The following is a 25,601-nucleotide window of genomic DNA, read 5'->3' on the forward strand; positions in this document are numbered from 1 at the left end:
GGGCGAGGGCAGCGGAGCAGGCTGCTCCCGGCCCCCTGCTAATCCCCCAGGCCACTCTGGGACTGTGGGGCCCCCAAAAGTGCCCCCCCCCACAGCTCCTGCCTCCCAGACCCTGCAGGGGGAGCTCCTGACCGCCCCCAAGACCCTCTGCCCCTTATCCAACCCCTCGCCCTGGCCCGACACCCTTAACACGCTGCTCAGAGCAGCGTGTCAGAGCTTTACCGCGTTGTATGCGAACCCGCGTTACGTCGGGGTAGAGGTGTGCTGAGTTAAGCCGATGAGAGAACTCCCATTGGCTTAGAAGCGGCTACATTAGAGAGCTTATAGAGGCACAGCTGCAGCTCTGCTGCTGTAAGCTCTCCAGTGCCGCCGTAGCCTTAGTCTCACTGCTCTCCTCACCTTTTCTCTAGTCCTACCCCTGCCTCCCCAAAACCAGTTCCTTACTCATTTGAGTTAGCCCTCAATTCCTAGAATACTTACTTCGTAGGTGTGTGCATCTGTTTGAGTTGTGTTTAGATGCAGTTTTTAAAGAACAATTAAAAAGGTATACGTATAATAGGAGTAATCAAATTCTTAAAATGTTAAATGGCTACATACAGGGCATGCTCTGGCGCCCTCCAGGAGCAAACTGGTGGAAGAGGTCATAAAACCAGAGAATCTGAGTTTGGACTGTTTTCTTCCCCCTCCCTTTAATTCCTGGCGGTGCCTGCCTTTCTGAGATTCTGGGCAGGTGTTAGCTCTGTCGGTATACAAGTGGGTATTAAAAAGAGCAGCGTCTGGCTGACCTCTGTAATCTCAAGGGCAGTAGGGATTGTCTGTGGAAAAAGAGCAACATGACAGGCAGCTATTTCTGCAGAGCCACAGTGACAGAATCTTTGTGGGACAGAGATGGTTTCTTGTGAGGTGGGAACAAATAATGAGTCAGTCCAAACCTCCTCCTCAGCATTTGATTTGTGAATTCGGTTTTCTTCCTCAAACGCTTTGTTGCCAGTATTTGGAAGCTGTAGTTGTGGAGATGGTGTATGTGTTTGCAGTGGGGGGAGCACATGGTTCAACTGAAACGATTCGTCAGAAGAAATCAGATATGCTGGACTTAATGTATAGAGTCCAATCCACAATGCAAAGCAGATGTAGCTCACTACAGCACGGTGTGCAAAATAAATGGGGAGGAAAAAAAAGACGAGGAGTTTAGACAGGCAAGAAATGTGACCTTTCCAAAAGAAAAGCCCAGTATAATAGAACCTATTGTGCACAACCAATCCTCAAGGGGACACAAAGGCATTTCAGATAAAATGGAGTTAATAAAATTGGGGCTCAAGTGTAATAAAATTAGCATGTGGTCTCACTCCATTTCCCGGTGGCGATCACAGAAATGCCCACTGCCATTGGCACAGCTTTGTTGTCAGTCTCAGCAGAAAAGGACAAATATGGAATGGATGGAGAATCTGAGCTGTCTTCTCTTTCCTAAAGATGATCCCAACCAATCAGGATGGAGCTAGTTCCCAAGGCCCTAACTGCCCTGCACTACTGCTGCCGCCCAGGCGGCTGTACCTCTTCTGTGGATTAATGGAAGGCTTCACAGTCTCCAGGGCGGGCAATCTGTCACCTTTCATGAGCCGTGAATTCACACACCAAAAATAAAACTCCCCACTGCTGGACAGGAGCTCATGGACTTGCATCCTCTTGGAAGGACCCTATCTGGGGTCCTGGTGTAAAGTGATAGATTGTACTGTAGTAATGCTGTCACTGTTTTATTAAAGTCATAAAACAGAACTACATTTTCATTTTATAGCACCTGTCTGATAATGGCCTTAGCCACTTCAACAAAACACCGAGACGCACAGAGCAATAAAACAGACAGATTAAAAGACTGAACATTCTTAAAACCTAAATTAAAATAATTCTTAAAACCATAAAATAAAGTCTTTGCACTGGGACTGATGGCCTTTTGCAATAAATGTGATGTAAAAAGTGGGTTCATTCTGTGGTTGCTCTATGGGCAAACATTGCCATAGGAAAAGGAGGTTTGTTTAGCAAACATGTTAGCTAATGTGCTTACTAAGACATTTAAAAAACTCCGTTAGCACTTAATGGAGGCAAAACAGTGGCATTTAAAAATGTGTTAGCGGGTCATTGCTAACCCTAGGTGAGACCATGCATTTTGAAACATCACTTTGTCTGCAGTAGGTGCTAAGAGGTGTTTTAAAGTGTGTTACGATGTTTGGAAAAACAACCTCTAGCCATGGGCATAATGGTGGAGAGAAAAATCAAACTAGGACAGGACGAATAAAATGAAATCCTTAAGAGGAAAGGAGAAAACATAGATGAAACTGCATCAGCTGTAACTATTTAGGAATTTAGATTGCACCCATCACCATGGAGTTTAAGCACCTTACAGAATTACATAAATCTGCTGGAGTGGTCAAGTACCTTTTCTGCCCCATGAGGTTTGAGCTAGTATTTGTACTCACTGTAGTTCCTTCATTTCTCTTTCTTAAAAGAGACACATGTTGTGGGGGGAGGGAGGCGAGTGTGAAGCTGCCATGTTGATACAACTTTTGGAGTGAAAAGGGTCCATGAAACTTCCCTAAAAAAGATGATAAGGAAATGTTGAAATATATATTTTTATTCTGTATTACGGTTAACGGTGCACACAGTGCCATCATGCTATAATTTGATTCTGGTGACACTGAAGGTGGAAGGCAATTTGGGTGAAAGTGATCATGAAATGATGGATTTCATGATTCAAAGGAAAGGAAGGAGTGAGAGCAGCAGAATAAGGACAGTGGACTTCAAAAAAAAGCAGATTTTAACAAACTCTGAGAACTGATAGGTAAGGTCTCATGGGAAGAAAATGTAAGGAACAAAGGAGGAGTACAGGACAGCCGGCAGTGTCAGCTGGCAGAAGACAGTGTTAAATGCACAACTGCAAACTGTTTCGATGTGAAGGAAAGATAGCAAGAATGTAGGGTTACCAACATTGTATTTCAAAAATAAGGGACTGTTTTCTTAGAACCCTTGCCCACCCTTCCTCCCGATATTATTATCATTATTATTGTGATGGGTTGCCCCCCTTTAAGATGCAGCCTGTTGTGCTGGGATACCACTGAGCCCGCCTGTTCTACCAGCCTGGGCACCCTTTTTACCTGTCTTGCTGAGCCAGGCTATCGAGTCTCCTCCAGCACACACACAGGCAGGGCCACACGCAACTGCAGAACGACACAGACACTGAGATCCGCTCTGGGAAGACTCCGCTTAAAGGACTTGCCCCAGCACTGAGGTGTTCACCTCCCTTGGAGTGCAGATCAAAAGGTATATTATGAAATCAGCCTCCTCCCTCAATGTGGAGGAAGGTATGCACAGCCTCTTATCCCTCCCCCCAATTATGAAATGTACAAACAGTGTTATATTATAAACAAGAAATAAGTTTATTCACTAAAAAGGTGAATTTTAAGTGGTTAAAGGGATAGCAAACAGAACAAAGCACTAAGCAAATTTACTAAGCAAATAAAACAAATCACGCAAACTAAGCTTGATTCCCTGAAGAAATAGGTTACAAAATGTGATTTCTCACCCTAAATATCGTCACAGGTAGATTACAGAAAGTCTTGAAAGGGAGCTCCCCTGGTCTGCAGCTTGAGACCTCAGTTAGTATTACTCACAAGCTAGATGCCCTTCCAGCTTGGGCTCAACCCTTCTGCCCCCAGTTCAATTCTTGCTTCCAGGTGTTTTTCAGTGTCTCTTTGGGTGGGGAGGAAGAGGAGAACCACAATGATGTCACTCCTCTGCCTTATATAGCTCTTGTGTAAGGCGGGAACCCTTTGTCTTCTAGTGGAAAAACACTGGCATTCCAAAAGGGGAGGAGGGGTGTCCAGTACCAGGTGACTCGAACCCATGTCTCGGCAGGGCTGTGGCCGCCATTGTTCTTAGGCTGTCTCCAGCGTCCACAGGAAGCCTAAACTCTTCTATAGTCCATTGTCTTTGCTAATGGGCCATTAGCACTGTCCGGCTTTCTCATTGTTTAACCTGAAGGGCTAGTTGGGGGTGACACCCAAAGTAACCCATTTGAAATACAGATACATAGTCAGAAACAGATGTGATCCAGGCATACAAATTGGATAATAACATTCAGTAAATCATAATCTTTCTAATGATATCTTACCTGAGCCATCTTGCATAAAGTACATCTTACTTATGTCATATCCATATCATAAGCATATTTCCGTAAAGAATATGGAGTGTAACGTCACACCTCCCCTCTGAGATTACTGATAGAGGATTGGTCACTGACCAGTGCGGAGGCAGTATGCCCAATTTCCTCTTTTCTAGACAGGGCATCTGCTACCATTTTTTCCTTCCTTTTAATGTGCACAATCTCCAAGTGTTACCAAGCACTGTAATGTCATCCATAGGTGCTTTTGCAAAGTTCTGGGTTTCTGTTCCCAGGTTATCTGAAAACATTTTGGTGTGTAGCATTGTGAACACAGTGCAGATATCACTATCTTTTAAAGTGGAAGTGTCTTGGCATTTAGCCACCAATGCCATGAGGCGATGTGCCTCAGTTTCCCCTTCCACCCAGTAGTCTAGATTGGTCATGCATTTTCTGCTGTGCCAAGATCTAAGCCTGTTTACAGGTACTAGCTGAGAAGCAGTATTCTTATAGGACTTTCTTGTTACCACTCCTAGTCTGTACCAAATATTTTTCCAAAAATCATGCATGTTACATATTTTTAAAGTATATACCACCAGTATCAAATTTTTTGCCTTAACCCACAGAGAGTGTAGTAAGAGACGTAAAATTACCAGCAAATTCATGACAGAGAAGCGCTTCCAAGTATAATTATCATACCACGTCTTCTGTCTAAACAGATCAGTTTGTCCAGCATTTATTGTATTTCTTATCCCCTCAGTAAAGGTTCTTACTTCAGGAAAGTCTTTGGGGTTCTGGCAAGGAAAGGGTGTGTGGGGACCTTGTATGTCACTGGCCTATGCCCTGTGGATTTGCATTTTCTCTCCAGGGTTAATCCCAGGTGAACTCCTCCCCCGCCCCCCGCCCGGGATTCCTTTGAGTTGCCCACCCCCATCACCCAGTGTTTGATGCTTAGCTGTTGGGAGGGGTTACCTGCCCGGGAGGTGGTTGTCTCCGCCCTTTTGTCAGATGGTTCATTAGCATATTCACTGACACTGGAATGCTTGGAAGACATCCCCCCCCCCCGCCTTAAAGGGACAGAGCTAATTTTCACAAGTACAACAGGAAAACCATTTTGCAATAGTGGAACCTGGATTGGAGTACTCTCGGTCACACCCTCTTTGTTTCCCAGAGGTCATCTGTATGGTTGCTCCCCTCTGGGACGTCAGTTACACAGTTCCCTCTTAAAACCTGAGCCACAGGTAAGGTGCCTGGAAGTGCAGATGCAGATCCAGCAAATTTCTCCTGGGCAAACCCTTCCCTGTAATAAGTGGGGAGACACTTCTGTACTCCCCCACATTCCTTCTTAACTTCTTTCTCCTGGACCCCCTCTAAGGCACACACCCCTGTGTTCTTTAGAGCAGAATCTGCCCCCTGTTCAGCCGTGGTCTCACAGCTAACAGCCAGAACAGACCCTTAACTGGTTGGAGGGAAGCAACCAATGAGAGAGCCTGCAGGGAGAAGCCTATCAGGGCCCAGGAGGGCCCTTTAAAAGGAGCTACAGAGCTAGAGACAATCAGCTGGAGAAGTGAGGATTGTGTTCCTGGCTGGCTGAAGGAGCAGCAGGACCATGGACAGATCAGTTGCTGGCAGGGACCAGGAGAGCAAGAGGGAGCTCCTGGCTGGCTGCTGGCACTGAAAAGAAAAGCTGAAGCCAGAAAGGGTGAAGAGTCTCCAGAGAGGAAGCCCTGGGGCCATGGCCCCATTCTAGGTTTGAAGGACTAGTTGAAGCCTAGCTCAAAAGGGGTTGCGGGACTGAATTAGGACTGAGCCCAGGGAGGGCTGCAGGAAGACAGTATCTCCAGGGAGTAAGACCTGGGAGTATGGCCCCATACCAGGACCAGAACTATTTAAAGACTGAGCCTAGGGAGGGCTACAGATATGCCAACAGAGGGGTACTGGGTTAGGCCCATGGTGAACTGTATACCCCAGAAGGGGTCTGTTTGTTTCACATACAGTCTGTGTGAGAGACTCGGCTGGAGGGCTGAGTCATTGAAAACCTGCCTGAGAAACCACTGGCGGGGTCACCGCAAACTGAGAGAGTGCAGGCGTACACACTCAGCCACAGGGTGCTCGCGAGAGGTGGGTGCCACCCTGTTACAGGGAGTTATTGAGAATATTTTTTTACACTGGAAGCCATCTTTTTTTTTATTTGTGTGGGGACTTAGCCTAAATATTAGGTGGAGAGGGTATTGTTCTCCTGGGGGATCTTCCTCTCCTGAACCTCTTTTCCCCAGGGAAATTGTTCTTGCAGACTCTTTATTAAATTGGCTCTTCCCTGATGATTTTTACAGGGTATGCTGTTGTCATGTCTTGCAGACCACTTGACAAGCAAATGCTTTTAGGTCTGAATTTGTGCTAATGCACAAATTCGTTTCCTTCTGAATATTTGACTGGAAATACAAACCTTATATTTCCCTCACCTTAAATACCACAGGGGCCCCTGCCTCTGGTTATTCACTACCTATTCAAGATTTCTATCACCTGTTATTGTGGGTGGCAGTTTGAGAAATGTGTACAGTTCTCCTGGGTGTAAGAAACTGTCTCCTACTGTTCTGTTGTTTGTTCTTCCATGATTGAAGAATCTTTGTGTTTGTGAAGCTTTTTAATTTCCAAGAGCTAGAATCCTGTCAATATGATATCTTTACAGACGGGATCATTGCTGGTGTATTGTTCTGCTTCTCTGTAGATATCATTTGATTGGGACCCGACTAATTCTCCTCTCAGCGTTGAAAGGGGTGGGAGTTGGGGGGGTGGGGAGGGGAATCAACATTTGTAATGTCTTTTTTCCTGATGGCCTTGTCGTATCATGTGAATATTCTTTGGGCATTTGTTACACTTAGAATTTGGGGAGCGCTTAGCTCCCTGCTCATTAAAGAAATAAACTGGAATGAGGAGATGGAAGGACAGTACTAGGGTACAGGCCTATTGATCGCTAAACAGACTTGCCTGTTTGTGCCTGTAAAGGGGCAATAATATTTGAAAGCCAGGTGAGTTCTCACCTGTCTCATGCTGGAGAGCTGAGACCCCAGCATAGGAACTCTGGAAACATGTTATCTTTAGAGAAACAGAATTACGGCTGAATAGTTGTCACCGCCCCCCACACACACACTTCAGGTTTTCCCCCACCCTGAATAATGTGTTGAATCTATCAAAAGCCTCGGCACTGGACTAGACTGTCTCTCCCCTCCAAATTCAGCCCCAGTGTGAGTATAACACCACTGCAGTCCATAGAATTGCATTTGCTGACACCAGGGCTGAATCTAGCTTGTGATCCTACTCAGATGCTGGATGGATATATACTTTTTTTTTCTTGGGTGTTTTTCACTCCTTCCTCCATAAAGGAAGTTCAAATGTTAATAACTTTTATTTAGGTTTTTGTGTGGAAGTATCAAGATGCTTTACCAAAGCAAATACTGAATCAGCAAAAATACTTCAAAAAATGCATATGGCACCCCTTTTTTCAAATCATATTATCCTGATTGTCTTGTATTTTTTTCTATTTGAATTCCCATGTGATTTTATAGTGGCTGATATGTCACTAGAATTAGAAGTGCACATCTTTAAACTATTTGAAAGTTGGGATTCAAAGGTTACTTTATGGTATAAACCATGTGTGACAAAGTGGGAATATTTTGGAGACCTGTTTGTGCCTCAGTTTCCCCTCTGTGCTGCATTATTATCCTGTGTGGGTGGAAAGGAACTGTCTGCTTTCCGAGTAGGCTAAGGGCTTGGCTACACTTGTGAGTTACAGCGCAATAAAGGAGCCCCGGATCCACTAGCTCACTAGCCATCCACACTGGCAAGGCACGTAGAGCACTCTGACTCTGCAGCTACAGCACTACTGGTACTCCACCTCGGCAAGTGGAATAACATTTGCTGCGCTCCCGCTGGAGCGCCGCAGCGCCAGTGTGAACGAGGTGTTGCTTTACTGCGCTCTGATCAGCCTCTGGAAACGTCCCATAATCCCCTTAAGTCAAGTGGCCACTCTTCTCATTGTTTTTGAATCACTGTAGGAATGCGGAAATGCCCTTTGAAAGCTCCGTTTCTGACAGCCGGCTGCTTATCTGCTCTGAGACAAAGCAAGCCATCAGTGTGGAATGCTGTGACTGAGAGAGAGTGAGGCAGGGGGACGAGGGGGTCTGCTGCTGTCTGAACTTACAAGACAGCATGCTGTCTTGTATCAGCCCCCCCAAACCCACTCTCTCTCCCCCCACATACACACAACACACTCCCTGTCATACTCCACCCCACCCCATCCCCATCTGAAAAGCACGTTGCAGTCACTTGCATGCTGGGATAGCTGCCCATAATGCACCGCTCCCAATGCCGCTGCAAGTGCCGCAAATGTGGCAACGCCAGTGCGCTTGAAGCTGTCAGTGTGGACAGACGGCAGCGCTTTCCCTACTGCGCTCTATGAAGGCTGGTTTAACTCAAAGCGCTCTACATCTGCAAGTGTAGCCATGCCCTAAGAGACATGGGTGTGGGTGTCGCCTGTCTGTCTCGGGCTTGGTCCCCATATCAGTGGAGCATTTGAAAAGAGAGTAGCAAATCCAGTTACCAGGACATTGCCAACTAGCAACCAATGACCCAGAGGGATTTGGATTTCCCCACCTCTCAGCAGGGAAACTGAGCAGCATTCCCCAGCGGAGAAGAAAGGACTAGACAGTGTGAGGTGGGGGATAAGAGATGGCTGCTGGAAAAAGTCAGGGCTCTCACCTGGAGTCTGACAAAGGAAGTCAGATGGAGAGACAGACAGAGCTTGTACCAAGGGGTTCGCTGCAGCATGGCTGGGCTCTGGGCTAACCAGAATGGGCCATGCTTTGTATGGTCCATTCTCTATACTACCCTAAGGACTTCCTATGCTGCGTTCCAGTGAACTAACAAACCAACTGTTTTGACAGTGCTGTGCGAGTGTCACTGCAAATGCTTGGTTAGTGCATTAACCCCTGAAGAGTGTATAATTCTCCATCAGGAGTCTGTCTCAGTTGAACTTGCTGGACGGAGCTCATGGTGTGAAGCAGGAGTGCTGACGGTCCAGAGGTCCAGTCTAAGGAGGTAGTTAAGCCCCAGGGCTTACCATCGAGGAAGAGTGAGACCCGGAGTGGGTCAGGGACACTGAAGGGGTTCCTTCTAGAGACTGTTCCAAAGCTGGGTCTCTACCACCGATCCTGTGGATCCATGACAACATACTACTATAATTGTGGGAATTCAAAGGGTGTGTTTGAAAGAGGTGCAGCATGACTGCAAGAATGTTAATTTAAGGCCTGATGACTTGTAACTTGCTAGGGTGAGAAGAGAGAAGCTTTTTATACCATGGCAATATCCATTTACAAATGGTATACAGAATTGGTCTCTATTCCTGTTGTTTCATGTAATACAGTATTAGACCTTCAGAATGCTCACTGCTCCTTTGGTGTAGCAGCGCTGCTTTCATATTGGTCTTGAACTGAATATACATATGTTGAAAGTTACACTAGTCTAAGGTCTAGTATAACTTTCAGTTCCTTGTTAAGCAACTACAAATTCCATTTTTTAATTTAAAAAAAAAACACTCTAGGGAAGTTAGGAAGAGGAGGGAAGGATGAATATAGGTGAGTTGGACAGCTGGAGATGATATGTCTAGGCTCGCCTAAATATTTGTTTAAAAAAAACAAAAAAGTTAAATTAAATTTAATCTTCCTCCTCAAGGAAAGCCTTTGGTGTTTTGTCGTCAATAAATCCAGAGATTAAACCTGTCTGAAAGACAGAGATTTGTTTGTCTTTTTGAGTTGTGGCTGTCGACAACTTGATAAGCTGCAGGTGTCCATGACATCCTTAGGAAATATGGACCAGGCAGTGTCATCCTTCCAGAGCCATCAGCTTATAGGGTGGAATGAGTTATAAATACTGAATGTGGCGTACAGTACACTGAGGAGTTGAAGATGCCACAGTATGTTCTTAAAACTCTCAGGTTTCAGAGTAACAGCCGTGTTAGTCTGTATTCGCAAAAAGAAAAGGAGTACTTGTGGCACCTTAGAGACTAACCAATTTATTTGAGCATGAGCTTTCGTGAGCTACAGCTCACTTCATCGGATGCATACTGTGGAAATTGCAGAATATCATTATTATATACACAGACACCATGAAACAATACCTCCTCCCACCCCACTCTCCTGCTGGTAATAGCTTATCTAAAGTGATCATCAAGATGGGCCATTTCCAGCACAAATCCAGGTTTTCTCACCCTCCGCCCCCCCACAGACAAACTCACTCTCTTGCTGGTAATAGCCCATCCAAAGTGACCACTCTTTTCACAATGTGTATGATAATCAAGGTGGGCCATTTCCTTCAGAAATCCAGGTTCTCTCACCCCCTCACCCCCCTCCAAAAACCACACACACAAACTCACTCTCCTGCTGGTAATAGCCTATCCAAAGTGACCACTCTCCTTACAACATGCATGAAAATCAAGGTGGGCCATTTCCAGCACAAATCCAGGTTTTCTCACCCCCCCCCCCACACACAAACTCCCTCTCCTGCTGGCAATGGCTCATCCAAACTGACCACTCTCCCCACAATGTGCATAACAATCAAGGTGGGCCACTTCCAGCATAAATCCAAGTTTAACCAGAAGTCATTATGCAAGGTAGCCTATTTCCCCTTGTTTTTTCCTACCCCCCCCCCCCGACCTTCTGGTTAAACTTGGATTTATGCTGGAAGTGGTCCACCTTGATTGTTATGCACATTGTGGGGAGAGTGGTCAGTTTGGATGAGCTATTGCCAGCAGGAGAGGGAGTTAGTGTGTGTGTGTGTGGGGGGGGGTGTGTATGAGAAAACCTGGATTTGTGCTGGAAATGGCCCATCTTGATGATCACTTTAGATAAGCTATTACCAGCAGGAGAGTGGGGTGGGAGGAGGTATTGTTTCATGGTGTCTGTGTATATAATAATGATATTCTGCAATTTCCACAGTATGCATCCGATGAAGTGAGCTGTAGCTCACGAAAGCTTATGCTCAAATAAATTGGTTAGTCTCTAAGGTGCCACAAGTACTCCTTTTTTTTAAAACTCTCTGGTCAACATCCGTGTGCTATGGGAAATACACACCGCTGTTGATGAACCAGATATAGTCTATGGACATATGATTGACATACCAGCAAGCAAAGTTTATTCTCTGCCTGCTTTTTATTTAAGGAACCGTTTCTTATGGAGCTTCTTACTTGAGTATATGAAGATCAGTAACAAGTATAAACACCAAACCTATACAAGGTATTAGGGCTCTGTGCTGCCCCCAAAACGTTCTGTGTCCTGCCACAAATTAGGTACTGAGCCTGAGAGAGCACCATTTCACCCGTGCCTATCTCCGGACTGAAGCCCTGCGTTAAACAGCAGGAGGAAAGAGTCTGAGAAGAGCAATAACTCTGTTTCTCTTTCTAGGCATGAAATGAAGCACTGAATTGTTTCAGATGGTAGTTTGTGTCTCATCTATTTTCCTGCAAGCAGCTTGCAATCTTATCCTGTGAAACAGGCAGCGAGGCTGACTCACAGTGGTGAATTACTGACTTAGATGCTCTTTTGTTTTTCTGTGCCTATATAACTTGCGTGTTCGTTCTATCTTTCTCTAAAATATGGTAGCTGGAATCTTTGTAATGTTGTGCACACGTGCACATACACGGCGCTTTGATTTGTATCGCAATTTGTCTTTCAAACTTAAACAGGTGACTTCCGGCATTCCATGGTTAGCTAGTCCCCCAAATGGCAGATGAGCTGTTAAGTCTGTTATAATTACATTTAGGCTAAGCACCAGAATGTTGGGGGGGTTTCCCCCTCCTTTTGTTGCTTATGGAAATTCTGGTTCTGCACTTCTCATGCTCACCAATCTGTTGCTGTGCTGAACGTGTGAGGGATAATATATTGTGCTGGCTTTAATGAACATCCGCTGAATACTAATAGTGTTGATGCTGATTGTGCACAATAAGTCTGTCCTGGCTTTGACAGCAATATGGGCTCCTTTGCACAATGTAGTGCAGAACTGGGGTTTCTTTCTGCCTTCTTTCAGTATTTGCAATTTCGGCAAGTGCTTGTAAAGTTTCATGGAGGTCTGAAGGTGAAACTAGTGGCTACTACTGGAGGGTGGTGGTGAAGAGGGAGAAAAATGGTGGTGAAGAGGGAGAAAAATACTCAAGAGAGTAGTGGAGGAGAGGACAACTTTAACATACGTCAGGCAATATACTCCCTAAGGTTTCATTTGTATAGAACAGTGCAGCCGGTATCATTCACAAGGTAGTGTGATGGATCTGCTAAGCAGACTCTCATCAGCTTCCTCCCCCACTGGCTATCCCCTTCCTCTTGGCCAGGAAAAGGGAAAGCTCCTGAACCTGGGCGTGGCTGTCTGCCACGCTGTGTTGTGGAGCAGCATGGCTAGCCAGGAACTGCGGAGAAGCTGGAGGCAGAGAGGAATCCCCTGGAACCGCACACAAAGCCACCTGCAGAACAGGCCTCGGAGGGTGCTGGATTCTACAGCCAGGTGTAGGTCTGCATGGGACCAACAGCGGCTGGTCAGGGAGCCAATGCAGAGGAGTCCCGAGGAGAGACACCTAGCCTGACCTGGAACCCTGCAAGCTCCTATATGCTAGAACAGAGACTGAACTGGAGAGGGCATCCCACGCACTAGGCCTGAAGAGCCCTGACTCTTGATTGGTCTACCACTGGGGCCCAACAAACATTTGCCACTATTGCTCACTTTGAAATGTAACCATTTAAGGCTCTGTGCCTCCTGTATCTGCAGCCTTTCCCTGTCCTGCTAGCCCTAGTAAAATACTCTTTCCCCTAGCCATGCATCTGAGTGGTTACTGGAACTCATCCGGGTTAGCACCTACAAAGCCTAGCTGCTGAAGCACTGACAGTGGTTGCCTCCAAGTGGCAGTACGCTTGGTACGCTACTTGGACCTTAGGTGTTATGTACTCCAGCACTGAGTGGCCGCAGTAATTACAGCCGATCACAACCTGACAGACCACAAGGAGTACAACTCCCTTGGTTAATAACTATCCCAGAGCAACGAGCAGCAGAAAGCATGGTGGTACAAAGATGCTGCTTATTGCTACGTTAAAATGTTAAATCTCTAGATCTGACCCAGGGAGCTAATGGCAGAACCACACATGGGGGCCAGAGTTTCACCCTGTTTGGAGAACAGTGCACTCTGCTTTGAGGGGTGGTGGAGAACTCAGTCACTCCAGTGACCTCTGGTGAATGGATGTTGCCTGACTGGAGAGCAGCTTCCTAATGGAGGGAAGATCAACGCAGTATGGGCCCTTTGAGGGATATGGGAGCACAGAGTATTCTTGGGCAACTTGACAGTGCCAGTTGATAGAAATATAAAGAATACAAAAAAAGAAGAGGGGAGGGGAAAAAAGTAACTATCAGGAAGATGATATTGAGGGCTGTGCATGGTAAATTCTTAACAGCCTTAAAGACTTACACCTAACCCACATCTTTTACATTCTCCTCACTAATACTGTGCATTAATATACTTGGCTAAATTGAACCGCTTAATATCACCGCCATTTTATAGCACATTTTCCTCACTAATTAATCTCTGAATCCAAGAGATTTAAAACAACAGGGCCTTCCCTACAAGTGACACTTAAAGGGATAATGTCCGATCAAATTTGAGTCGCTATTCAGATTTGGTAAAAATATTTTTTTACAAAAAACATATACAAGTTCGTTTTAAAAAATTCCAGTGAACAGGTTTTGTTACCCAAACTAACATCCCCCTGAATGTCTGCAGTCCAAAAATTGAAGGATAATGTTAGAGTGTGAGAACCAGAATTTGAAATTGATTACAAATAGACAATAAACAAAACTGAAAGTGACTTCTTCTTTTCTTTGTCCCAGCTGAGAGAAATGCAAAACACAAATGCTATGAGAGATTAAAAGTAAGCTAGACTGTTACAATGGTTTATTTTAATAATATAAAATGAAGTTTATAGCAAATGCAATTAAATCTGTTTAAAATGTTTGTTTTTAACCAGACTGCCTCTTAGAGAGTTTGAGGGCTTCTCTACAGAGGAGACGAAGAGGGTTCATGCTAACTTTTGGCGGGGGAGGTTCGAATTAAAATACCCTGTGTCCACATGACAAAATTCTTAACTCCAAATTAACTGGCCACTTCTTGCAAATTGGATAACCCACCTTCAAAATGTATTACGTTCATTTCAGGATGAATCTGTGTGGAAGAAGGTTTGTGTGGATGCATTTGTATTTCAGATTAACTTTGCTGCTGCTAGCAGTGCTTTTGCATTGCTTGGCACCTGGATTGACCTGCCTGTTTACCTGTGTGCCCTCTACTGCTCTGGGGTCATGTTGATTAGATGTCACTTCCCCCATTTAAGTGATGGCACACAAGCAGGAGTGCCCCCATTTGTGTTGATACACTCGTAGAGTTGCATGCCCTTCTCAGCATTACAGCAGCCATGCTTCGTACATCCGTGTCAATCCATGCAGAGCTTATGGATTTCCTTGAGGTCTGGGGAGAGGAGCCGATCCAGTCCTGCCTTAACAGCAGCCACAAGAATGCCAAGATATATGACTGTATAGCTAAGCAACTTAATGGAGAGGACAAGTCTCAGTGCCTCAACAGAGCAATGATGCTCCAGCAGAGTTATTGAAAAAAGCCCTGGACAGCAACTGGACCTCTGGCAATGCTCCAGATACCCCTCTGTGATCAGGAGTTGGGCTGGATGCTTGCCAAGGAAGTCACTACTGAACTCGTTTGTTGTGGACCATAATTCTCATGTGGGGTTCTGATAAGCTTATCAAAGCTCTTTGGCTTTGTTTTTATGGTTTGCGTCATCAGGACTCCATTAGCATTAATCTTGTACTGTGCTGTGTGTGCATTCAGTCCGGTGAATCGTTTTTCCACAGAGACTACATAAGTGTCTGTGTTGAATGGGCTGAGCGAGGGGGAAGAGGTGTTTAGGACGTGATTCCTTCCTTTAGGCTTTCATTCGGCAGACCATCTCTATTCAACAAAGCATTAGGCATGTGCTTATGTCCTATTGAAGTCAATGGGACTTAATGTGCTTGCCGTTAAGCATATGCTTAAGTGCTTTGCTATTTAAGGATGGATTTAAGCATGTGCTTAAATACTTTGCTGAATTAGTCTTTAATCTATAAAGATTTGCTAGGATTTGCATTTGATATGTTCAGAAGCATGTAATTATTTTCTTTAATCATGTTTATATTTGTATGTGCCTTCCAATATCTAAAATGTTCATGTTGTAACATGAATGAAAATATCCAGCCTCTACTTTAAAATAGTGGAGCAGGGATGGAAACAACAATGACAAGGACTGCGAAAAGAAAAGGCAGCAGGTGTTTTCTGTCTTACTCTTCCTTGAGGGGCCTCAGTGATGGCACTAGAAAGAGGCAGTTCCAAGTATCAGAAGATTACTCTGTGCTATCCGTGTACATCTGTTCCACTGAGTTGTTTTATTATATTTCAAGCAAAGAAGAATATCAGATGAAGGCAGGAGAAAGATGAACTTTTTTTAAAATAGCTTGAAGTCTGAAAAATACATAAACAGCCTGTGATGACAAAATTGTTTTTGTGCCATAAACCACTCCACAAGCCCTGTATTATTTGAATGTGGGAGTTACATGGATATGATATCTGATTCCTACAAGGGAACAATACAATCATGTGCTGCCTCTAAGTATAGCAAATGAGTTATGGGCAGGGGAAAGGTGGGGCCAGGTTCCAATTTTATTGTTGTTTAGACAAACAGGTGACGTGTGGCTAACAGCTGGTTTGAAGTATGTGTTCTTGGTTGTCATGGATTTAAGCATAGTAGGGACACTGTCTGCTGACCAGATTTAATCATAAATGGCTTAACTGCCAGTTGGAAGCAAGCATCCATCCCCACAAACACAATCTGAAGCTGACTGGCTGTTGACTGCTCTGGTTTTAATTCAGGTAGCTGCATGCTACTGTACAACTTCTTCACAAATAGCTATTAGACTGTAATTTACATGCACACTGGTGTTTTATGTGGTGGATCAGTATTCAGAAAGCATGACTGACTTCAGGGTTCTACATTGTGCTTCACAAACTAATGATGCTGAAGGCATCTTATCTCTCTAATTACCCATTTTTGTTTGCAGATCTGGAATATGCCCTTTGATATTTCCAATCTGAGAGTTCTTTTCCTTAGACATTTGTTTATACATATTAAAGCTAAAAAGTTTCATGAAATTAGTAATGAAAATTCCCACAAGAAATATATTTTTGCATATCATTTGTAACTAAAGTGCTCCTATTTTTGTTTTCAGCTGACTTTAAAAGTGGTGACTAGACCATACAACAATACTTTTCCTCAAATTTAATGGAATATTTTATGTGTAAACCTCTATATGAAGAACTTAATTTTACCAAGATTTCCAGTGATTTGTCTTCAGAATGCCGGTTGAAATAGCCTGAAACTGATTTTTGTCATACGAAAATTACCGTTTACTGTTATACTTTGTATTATGTTGGTGCCTAGAGGCCCAACTGAGATCAAAGGCTGAATCTCTCTTCTATATGAATATTTCTTTAAGACTAATGTATTTAATTAATGTATTTTGATTCCCTGTAGAAGAATCTTATTTCACCAGATCTACAATTACAGTACATCTTCACTGCTCGATTAGCTTGGGTGATCAGCACCTGGATTTGAGCACCCAGTTTAGCCTACCCCAGCTGTGAGCAGCCACTCTGCCAAGTCCTATCCAAGTTACTATATTCTCACTGGTGCTGCACTCACCCTGAGTGCAAAGATCAGACCTACAGTAGGTAGTGTTGTGACATTCCCTACTGGTGTTATCCAGACCAGTGATCTGCTAGGTCACTCGGATCCTTGACTCTGGGAGCCAGCCTTACCCTGCTCTGTTGTGAGAACCCCCACTCCTGGGCTGTTCACGCACAGCCTCTGGCATGTAAGCTGCTCCTTGGATTGTGCAACCTAATGACACTAGCCAATATCTCCAGTCCCAAACACAACCGTAAGAACCTCCGTCTTGCAGTGTCCAGTTATCTGCTGCAAGTTTACATGAGTTCGTCGATTTAATAAATAAATTGATATGTACCAGGCTTGTTATCCCAAGGGAAGTCTCTGACACACTTCAAACCAAACGCACTGCTTCAGGTAGAATAAACAAACAGATTTATTATCTACAGAGATTCATTTTAAGTGATTATAAGTCAAAGCATAACAAGTCAGATTTGGTCAGATGTTGTTTTCCCTCTAAATCACTGTTTTATGAAATAAAAACAAAATGCATTCTAAGCTGCTCTTAACACTTTCAGTGCCCTTACAAATTTAGATGCTTCTCACCACAGGCTGGCTGGTTGCTCTTCAGCCAGGTTCTCCCCTTTGATCAGCACTTCAGTTGCTTGGTGTGGTGTCTGTAGATGAAGGTGGAAAAGAGAGGAAAAGCATGGCAAATGTCTCTCCTTTTTGTCATGTCCTTTATTCCCTCTTGGCTTTGCCTTCCCCCCTTCAGAGTCAGGTAAGTATTACCTCATCGCAGTCCCATACTGACCAAAGGAAGGGCGGTGACTCATTTGAACAGATTCTTTTGATGCTGCCTAGGCCAGTGTCCTTTGTTCCTGTGAGGCTGAGCTGGGTTTGTCCTGTCCATGCCCTGAGGAGGTGCGAACTGCCTCTCTGCTCTTAGAGTTTTTGCCTGGGCTTATTTTAAGCCATTAGGGTACATTTTCAGCCTCATAACTATATACATGGAATTATAGCCTGTAACAATTACTATAACAACAGTGCTCAGTGCATCATGAGCCTTATGAAGACACCCAACATGACAAACTTTGCATTGGATACCATACAATCATTTTACAAGGATGAACATGGCGGTGCTGGGTGTTCCCCCGCGGTACAGAGCGTCACAGTTGTGTAGTCTAGCAGTTTGTTTTATCAATGACAGTTTTTCTAATATTCATTAGAAGACTGTATTAGTTTTGTTTCCTTTTCATATTTTTAACCAGAACCACATTTTAACCCCAGAAAATACTAATATTATTCTAAGTGACATATTACAGATCTTGTTAATTGCTGAATAGAATACTAGTAAGAGAGAATAGCATATTACAAAACATAATGTTTAAACAATTAATGGAGAACTGGACAGCTAAGAGGAGCAGTAATGGAAGATGTTGTTTCCCCTCTAAATCACTGTTTCTATTCCAGACTTGATCACTAGTGTCCAAAAGCCATCCTATCTGATAGATGTTTGCTGACATAGATGAAATGAATTGATGGTCTCAGTCTCTTTCCTTGTGGACATATCACCACATAACTAAAATCCCCATCACAGTTTGCACTAGTTGACATCCTTGTTGCAAGGCTAAAATCCAAGGATAGAGGTGCACAAACTGCCATGTTGAATGAGACCAGTGGTCCATGTAGCCCGTAATCCAGTCTCTGACGGGGCCAGTACCAGATGATGCCGAGGAATGTGCAAGATAAGCCAAATACACTTCTTATTACAGAAGTCTCTAGGGACAAACCGAGAACTGGGCCCCATTGTGCTTTGGCACTGTACAAGTATCAAATAAGAGATAGTCCTTACTCAAAAGAGATCACAGTCTAAAAGACACGACAGACAAAGTGTAGGGGAATAAGATATAACATTCACGCAGAGTGAACAATGTGATGTCTTGCAATCATCGTGTTAGTGTCACGAACTTGCTTTTGTTATTTAAGCCTTTTGGGTAGGGTTTATGTAGGAGGGGATTAGTTAGAAACACAAAGGAAGAGGGGCTATTGTAGGGCGGGGAGCAGGGAGAAAAAGGAGGGAAGCAAGGAAGGGAGCATGTAGGGGAGGTGGAGTGAGGCTGAGGTTAAGAGATTGTGTGGGTAGGAGTTGGAGGGGAATGGAACAACTAGGTAATACTGTGCTTATGGAGGAGTTTTTCCTGACTCATTGACTTCCATCTAGAAATGGATTGGGATGACACATTCTGCAGTAGCTGAAGTTTCAGCTGTAGTCCCAAATAGAGTAATCTATCTGGATATGATAAAGGCATGGATAACTTTGGTGAGATCTACAACCGAATGGAAGTTGACGTAATCTGCTGACAGCTAAAAGGTGGTCATCTGCACTCTATGTGTTGAACATATTATACTCAGTACATGTACTTCAATACATTTCTCACATCTTTAGCCTTCTTGTGACCAATTACAGCTAAGTAGGTATACTAAGTGCTGTTTTGGGTCAAAAGTGTAAGGGCCAGACAGGCCTGATATATTGACAGCATCGGAAATGTGTAATAACTCATAAAGGTCAACTTTCAACTTCTGTCTTAGCATCTGAGTTAGGTACAGTATGATTACAGTGAGTGGAAAAAGGATGGGAAGGATGTTTGCAAAAGCATTTGTTTGTTTTTCATTGTAAGTTTGCTTTTGTCAAGATTTTCTGACCAGTTCTTGGTATGGTTATGGTGAGAAAAAAGGTGCTGGCTTATGTAAGGAAAACTTTACTTTCACTTCATATTATCAGTGTTTAACCGTTTCTGAAGGCAAAGACGGGTTTCTGCAATGTGCATTGTCTGTCTTTAGTTTATGTTCTGCAGTCATTTGCTTCAAAACCAACATTCTAAATAAAGTCTCTTCAAAACCAGAAGCATAATAGGCATTCTGACATGGAGCTGCAGCTATTGGCATGGCTTTATTCAGAATTCTACATTGTTACTCTTCATTTTAATTTTGGGCCCTTCCACACTTACTGTAATAGTGACCTTACCACTTCTACTTGGCAGAGGAGGGGAATGGCCTTCAGGTGAGGAATCTTTATCATAAGGAAAAGGAAAGGCGTGAAAATGGTGCCCTCTTCCAAATGAAGAATGAATGCCACTTTTGTTTTCTCACTAGCCTGCTAATTAATTCTAGCAGCTGTTGATGCTTAAGGAAGGGTGACCAGGGTCATACTTTAGATCTAGGGAAGTCCACTAGACTTAAAATTAGAACCAACAGTTGTGTTTTGGTTTGCATGTGGCTCCAGGTTGCAACATCCCTCTCCTACCCACTGCTTTCTTTCTATATGCGAATAGGCATGGGCATTGAAGTTCAGAGGGAGAGGATTTTTGTTAATTTCAGTACTTTGCTCACGCTCAGGAGTGGAGCAGACAGGCTAACAGTGGAGTGTATAGAGCCAGCACCTTCAGTTGTTTGGCAGATTGCACAGCAGAGACATTTGGAATTTGATCATTGTTATTTTGGGAGGAGGATAAACTTTTCAGGAGCCGGAAGACAGTTATTTTTAATTGTGTCTCTATATTTTTAAGATGAGGTACATTTGTGGGACTGTCATGCTTGACAATGACATTTTCAAATAAAGTTTCCCCCCTCTGAGAAATGAGTAATACATCTAATTACCTGTGTCATCTTTTCTTCAACTTCCCCCAGCTACTAAACCCATATGATGACATCACTAGACAGTTGAAATTGAGCAAAGATGGATTGTATTAGTTCAAGTGTCATTCTCCTGACTTTCTCTGTTCTGTTTTGATGAGGAAAAATTCAAGTGAACTGTGCTGAGACCACAAACCTAAAAACCTACAAGACACCAGAATTGAGGAGAAGTGCAGTAAGCAGTGAGCTAAAGGGGCCAGAAACAGACACCTTTTTCTTGCTGCAGCCCTTATCCACAACTGTAGATCTCTTTTGAAACTAATGTGTTTTGTGTCCATTCCACAATGTAAAAGAGGCACAAAAAAGTTTGACAATATGAAATCAAACAGAAAAATCAATGGTAGAATGAGATTCTGATTGATTAATTTGACCTCTCTCACTCCTAGGTCCTGCAGATGAAGGGCCTGTTCCTGAGTGATGCTGAGCACTCGCAACTGCTGTTGAAGTCACAGTGTGTCGTATGCACTCAGCACCTCTCAGGTACAGGCTTTTTGCCAGGGCTTTGGGAGAACTGGAGCAGAATTAAGTCACTCTCATCTCTAACAAACAGGAGGACATGAATTATATAGGGAAATAAACTAGCAGTTACTGTTGTACTTCTGTCTTCGCCATTGTAAATGATCAACTTTAAGTCTTCCATATATAAGACCTCCTATATCCATTAGTTTGCATTTGGCCCAAATTAAATCTCAGTGGATAGGAGATGCATCAAGCTTTTATTTCTCTTGACCAGTTTAAGGCAGTAATTCCTTTTCTCCTGAGCAACAAATGTTCTGCCCATGACTTTTTAGATACAAAAAATGATCTCATTTAGGGTTATATTTTATTTTTAAAGCAGTGTATACTGTTTTGCTTTCCAGTGATAGCACCAGTGAGTCTTATAGCTAACAACCACACACACTTTCAAAATGTACCCCTTCCTTCTTCTTTTACATTTAGTTTTACTAATGGAGTTCCTCTGTATCAGCCCAGAAATGAGGGATTCTGATCATTTAATAACTGGTGGTTTGTGGTGCTTTTAAAATAAATAGATATTGCTCAGCATCTTTCTCTTTTCATCCATTTGGAAACTGAGTATCTTGCATATTTCAGTGCATATTGGTTTCAATTGATTAGAATTCAAAGCCTAGTTGAAAGTTTCTCCTTACAGGTGCTGGAATACAATTCTGTCTGGATCCTATAAAGCTAAAGCACAGTGCCTTTTTGTTAGTTATTGCTATTCTTTGTGTGTGTCTTTAAAAAATCTAAATAGTTTTACTCAACGCTTTTTGGCATTTCTCTGTTTGTCTGTCTGTAATGTGATAACTTTCAAAGACTGCATTTGATCAATTCAAAATTTCAGGTAATGTTCTAGGTATCAATGGGAAGAACTCTGTTGATTTTGATGACAATCAGAAAGTTGGAAAAGCCTGATTTCCACTAAAATCAGGTATTTGGCTGATTTACCTCTTAGGTCACAATCACATTAGGGAGGCGGGGCATTAGGGAGGCGGGGCAAGACTGGGTGATTTTCCTCTTATGTCACAATCCCATTGAGAAGCTTCTGTATGCTGAGGAGGGAGCAATGGGAGGCATGCAGAGCCTTTGGAGTGGTGAGAGACACATAGTTAAGGGTAAAATGGCTGGATATTTTCCGATGGAATGTTTTCCATGGGACAGCTCTGATTGGTCAGAATCTCAATGTTCCACATGACGTGTCATGAAGTGTTCTGCATGAACGTGTCAATTTAGACAAAATTTTCATTGAAAGCCAGGCAGGCAGGCCAGCTGGCTGGCTTGCCTGTCTGATTTCCTGCCAGCCAGCCAGCCAACCAGGAGCCCCTGGTGTGTGCGGTGAACTCAGCAACAGGAGCAATGAAATTGCGACCTTGTAGTTATTAATAAATACCCATCCGTGTATATTGTTTTAAATTCTTGCCGAATTTAGATTATGAATGTTTTTCCCCAGGAAAAAGGCTACCTCAAAATGAGGGCCAGATCTAATATCTGATTTCTATGTTGAGGAAGTCTTGGGGTGTCCACAGATGTTAACAAACTTCCATGGTATGGAAAGGGGACACTAGTATTTACATTGAATATGGCTCTGTGACTTGTCTTATACTAGAAATCCAGAATAAAAATCCATTAATAATGATAATAAGCCCAGTGAAACAATACTCAAGAAAACAATTTGCTAATGGAGTTCCTTTGGATCCTGAAAGAGACTGTTCAGTGATTCTGTGGTACTTTTGGATACTGGACTGTTTAAGAGATAGAGACTTTCTATGCTATACTGCTGCAGAAACAAAGGCTTTTAATATTTGTGTGACTGTCTCTGTTCCATAGATCTCAACCTGGGGCTTGTGAAAGGGTGTCAGGGGATTGCAACTATCCTGCCCTTCCCATATAGCTACATGGGAAGAGTCCTAGATAGGTCCCAGCTACATGGGAGAGGTGAGTCACACGCTGGTTAAGCACCGCTGATGCATTTGGTTACACAAGTTCCTTTCTATGAAATAGTTTATTCAGGTGCTGTGTCTGTAATAGTGACTACCACAGAACGTTAGACAAATCTCATCAACTCTGCACTTTGTGATGCATTGGGGGGTTTTCTGGTGGCGAGCAGGTTAGAGAGGGAAGCAATTGCTTTTCAATTTAAAACCATCTAACCGATTCCTTCAAAAGGCATCAAGCTTATTTTATTTACGATGAAATTTTAGGTACGGAGAAACTTTCTTGCTTTAGATTGTTTTCATGCAGTTTATGTGCTTTAATGGATTGTTGGTGAAAGCGATGCCAGTTTTGACAGATTGTTGATTAAGGGACTGGGGGGGCCTCCCACACTTTTAATGAAGCCTGGCACAGTCCTTGAAGTCTAAATTTTCACATATGGAGCTCTGGGCAAAAAAAGACAGGCCGAGGGCCCAGCAGGAATAATGGACTGTATCAGCCCACAAAGGAGTGTGAGATAAGAACTTCAATGAGCAGGCCAGCAAAGGGGTCAGTGCTTGAAGCAACATGTTATGTTGGCAGGCAAAAAGGAGCAGCCTTGGAAGAGCTGCAGCCTAGGGTCTCAATCGGTAAGCATCATGTGACCCATGTATCCAAAATGGTTGTTGTTACCCTGCTACCCTTATATTAAAGCAAGACTGAAGGAATGATTGTTGCCGGGCAGCTGCCAAAAAAAGTGTATAAAAACAAACAACTACCTTCTCTTGCTGCAATGCTTTTTGTGGGAATTAGTGGTCTTTGCCCTTATTTTTAATAAATCTTTAACTCCTTTTCTTCTTTCTCCTCTGTTAATTAGCATCAATGGTTACCTTTTCTGAGGAGGAGAAAGTATTTGGGCCTCACAGCATCACAAAGGTAGCAGCTCACAGGCTTTCCCTCTGTGTATATCTCAATAGGTTTGATATCTTCCCTATTGAGCAATTATTTAAAATAAACTGTTACGACTGCTTCAAAAAATCTTCACCTAGCATGAAGATGAAAAACGCTTTTACTGTCCCAATGTTTCATTGGCTGCTGCTGTAGTTTGAGCTGCCACAGATTTCACACCCAAGACAAGATAGTGTAGGTTGTTTTAGGTAAGAGTTAAACTTTATCTCTGGTTTTATTCAAGCTCTTAATGCTTGTTTTACAAGCACCTTTCACAGCAGCTACATTTAAGGACAGGGGGGTAAATAGAGGAGTGTTGTACATTTAAGAGGCCAAATAAAGCACCTCTTCCTGGAAATACATCCAGAAAGCCTATTCATCAAAATAGATTACATGGAACTCTGTGTGGTGAGAGCAGGGCAATTTTTGAGCATTGGAAAGAGCTTGTAACAAACAAACAATTAGCACTAAAAAAAAAAATCCTATCATTTTGAAAGGTTGGCTATATAAACTAGCCTAGCTCTGAACAGAGATGAATCAGACTTCCTCAGACACGTTGTGAAAGTTATACCAGTAACGACACAGATTATATTTTTCTCGCATATATTGGGTATAAACATGGTTTCTGTCTAATTCTTATTCCTCTATTTTAACTATAGATAGGAGATCGTTGTGGCAGGTACAAATAGTTTTATTCTGTAACAATCACAGTACTAATTCAGGACCACGTGGAATTTCAATATTTATCTCAGGTTTCAGAGTAGCAGCTGTGTTAGTCTGTATCCATAAAAAGAAAAGGAGTACTTGTGGCACCTTAGAGACTAACAAATTTATTCGAGCATAAGCTTTCGTGAGCTACAGCTCACTTCATCGGATGCATGTAGTGGAAAATACAGTGGGGAGATTTTATATACACAGAGAACATGAAACAATGGGTGTTACCATACAGACTGTAACAAGAGTGATCACTTAAGGTGAGCTATTACCAGCAGGAGAGCCGGGGGAGCGGGGGACCTTTTGTAATGATAATCAAGGTGAGCCATTTCCAGCAGTTGACAAGAACGTGATAGGAACAGTAGGGGGGGAAATAAACATGGGGAAATAGTTTTACTTTGTGTAATGACACATCCACTCCCAGTCTTTATTCAAGCCTAAGTTAATTGTATCCAGTTTGCAAATTAATTCCAATTCACTAGTCTCTCGTTGGAGTCTGTTTTTGAAGTTTTTTTGCTGAAGAATTGCCACTTTTAGGTCTGTAATCATAGAATCATAGAATATCAGGGTTGGAAGGGACCTCAGGAGGTCATCTAATCCAACCCCCTGCTCAAATCGAGTGACCAAAGAGAGTGAAGTGTCCTCCGACTGGTTTTTGAATGTTATAATTCTGGACGTCTGATTTGTGTCCATTTATTTTTTTATGTAGAGACTGTCCAGTTAGGCCAATGTACGTGGCAGAGGGGCATTGCTGGCACATGATGGCATATATCACATTGGTAGATGTGCAGGTGAACGAGCCTCTGATAGTGTGGCTGATGTGATTAGGCCCTATGATGGTGTCCCCTGAATAGATATGTGGACACAGTTGGCAACGGGCTTTGTTGCAAGGA

At 43.2% G+C, this 25,601-nt stretch overlaps 1 protein-coding gene across 2 annotated transcripts in view; it reads left to right on the top strand.

Annotated features, from left to right (window-relative positions):
• Positions 1-25,601, top strand: part of TSPAN7 (tetraspanin 7) — a 192,583-nt gene that overhangs the window by 119,328 nt on the left and 47,654 nt on the right. The gene's annotated exons all lie outside the window — the stretch shown is intronic.

This window comes from Chelonia mydas, chromosome 1 (assembly GCF_015237465.2).
Source record: "Chelonia mydas isolate rCheMyd1 chromosome 1, rCheMyd1.pri.v2, whole genome shotgun sequence".
In the NCBI taxonomy this organism is placed as follows: Eukaryota; Metazoa; Chordata; order Testudines; family Cheloniidae; genus Chelonia; species Chelonia mydas.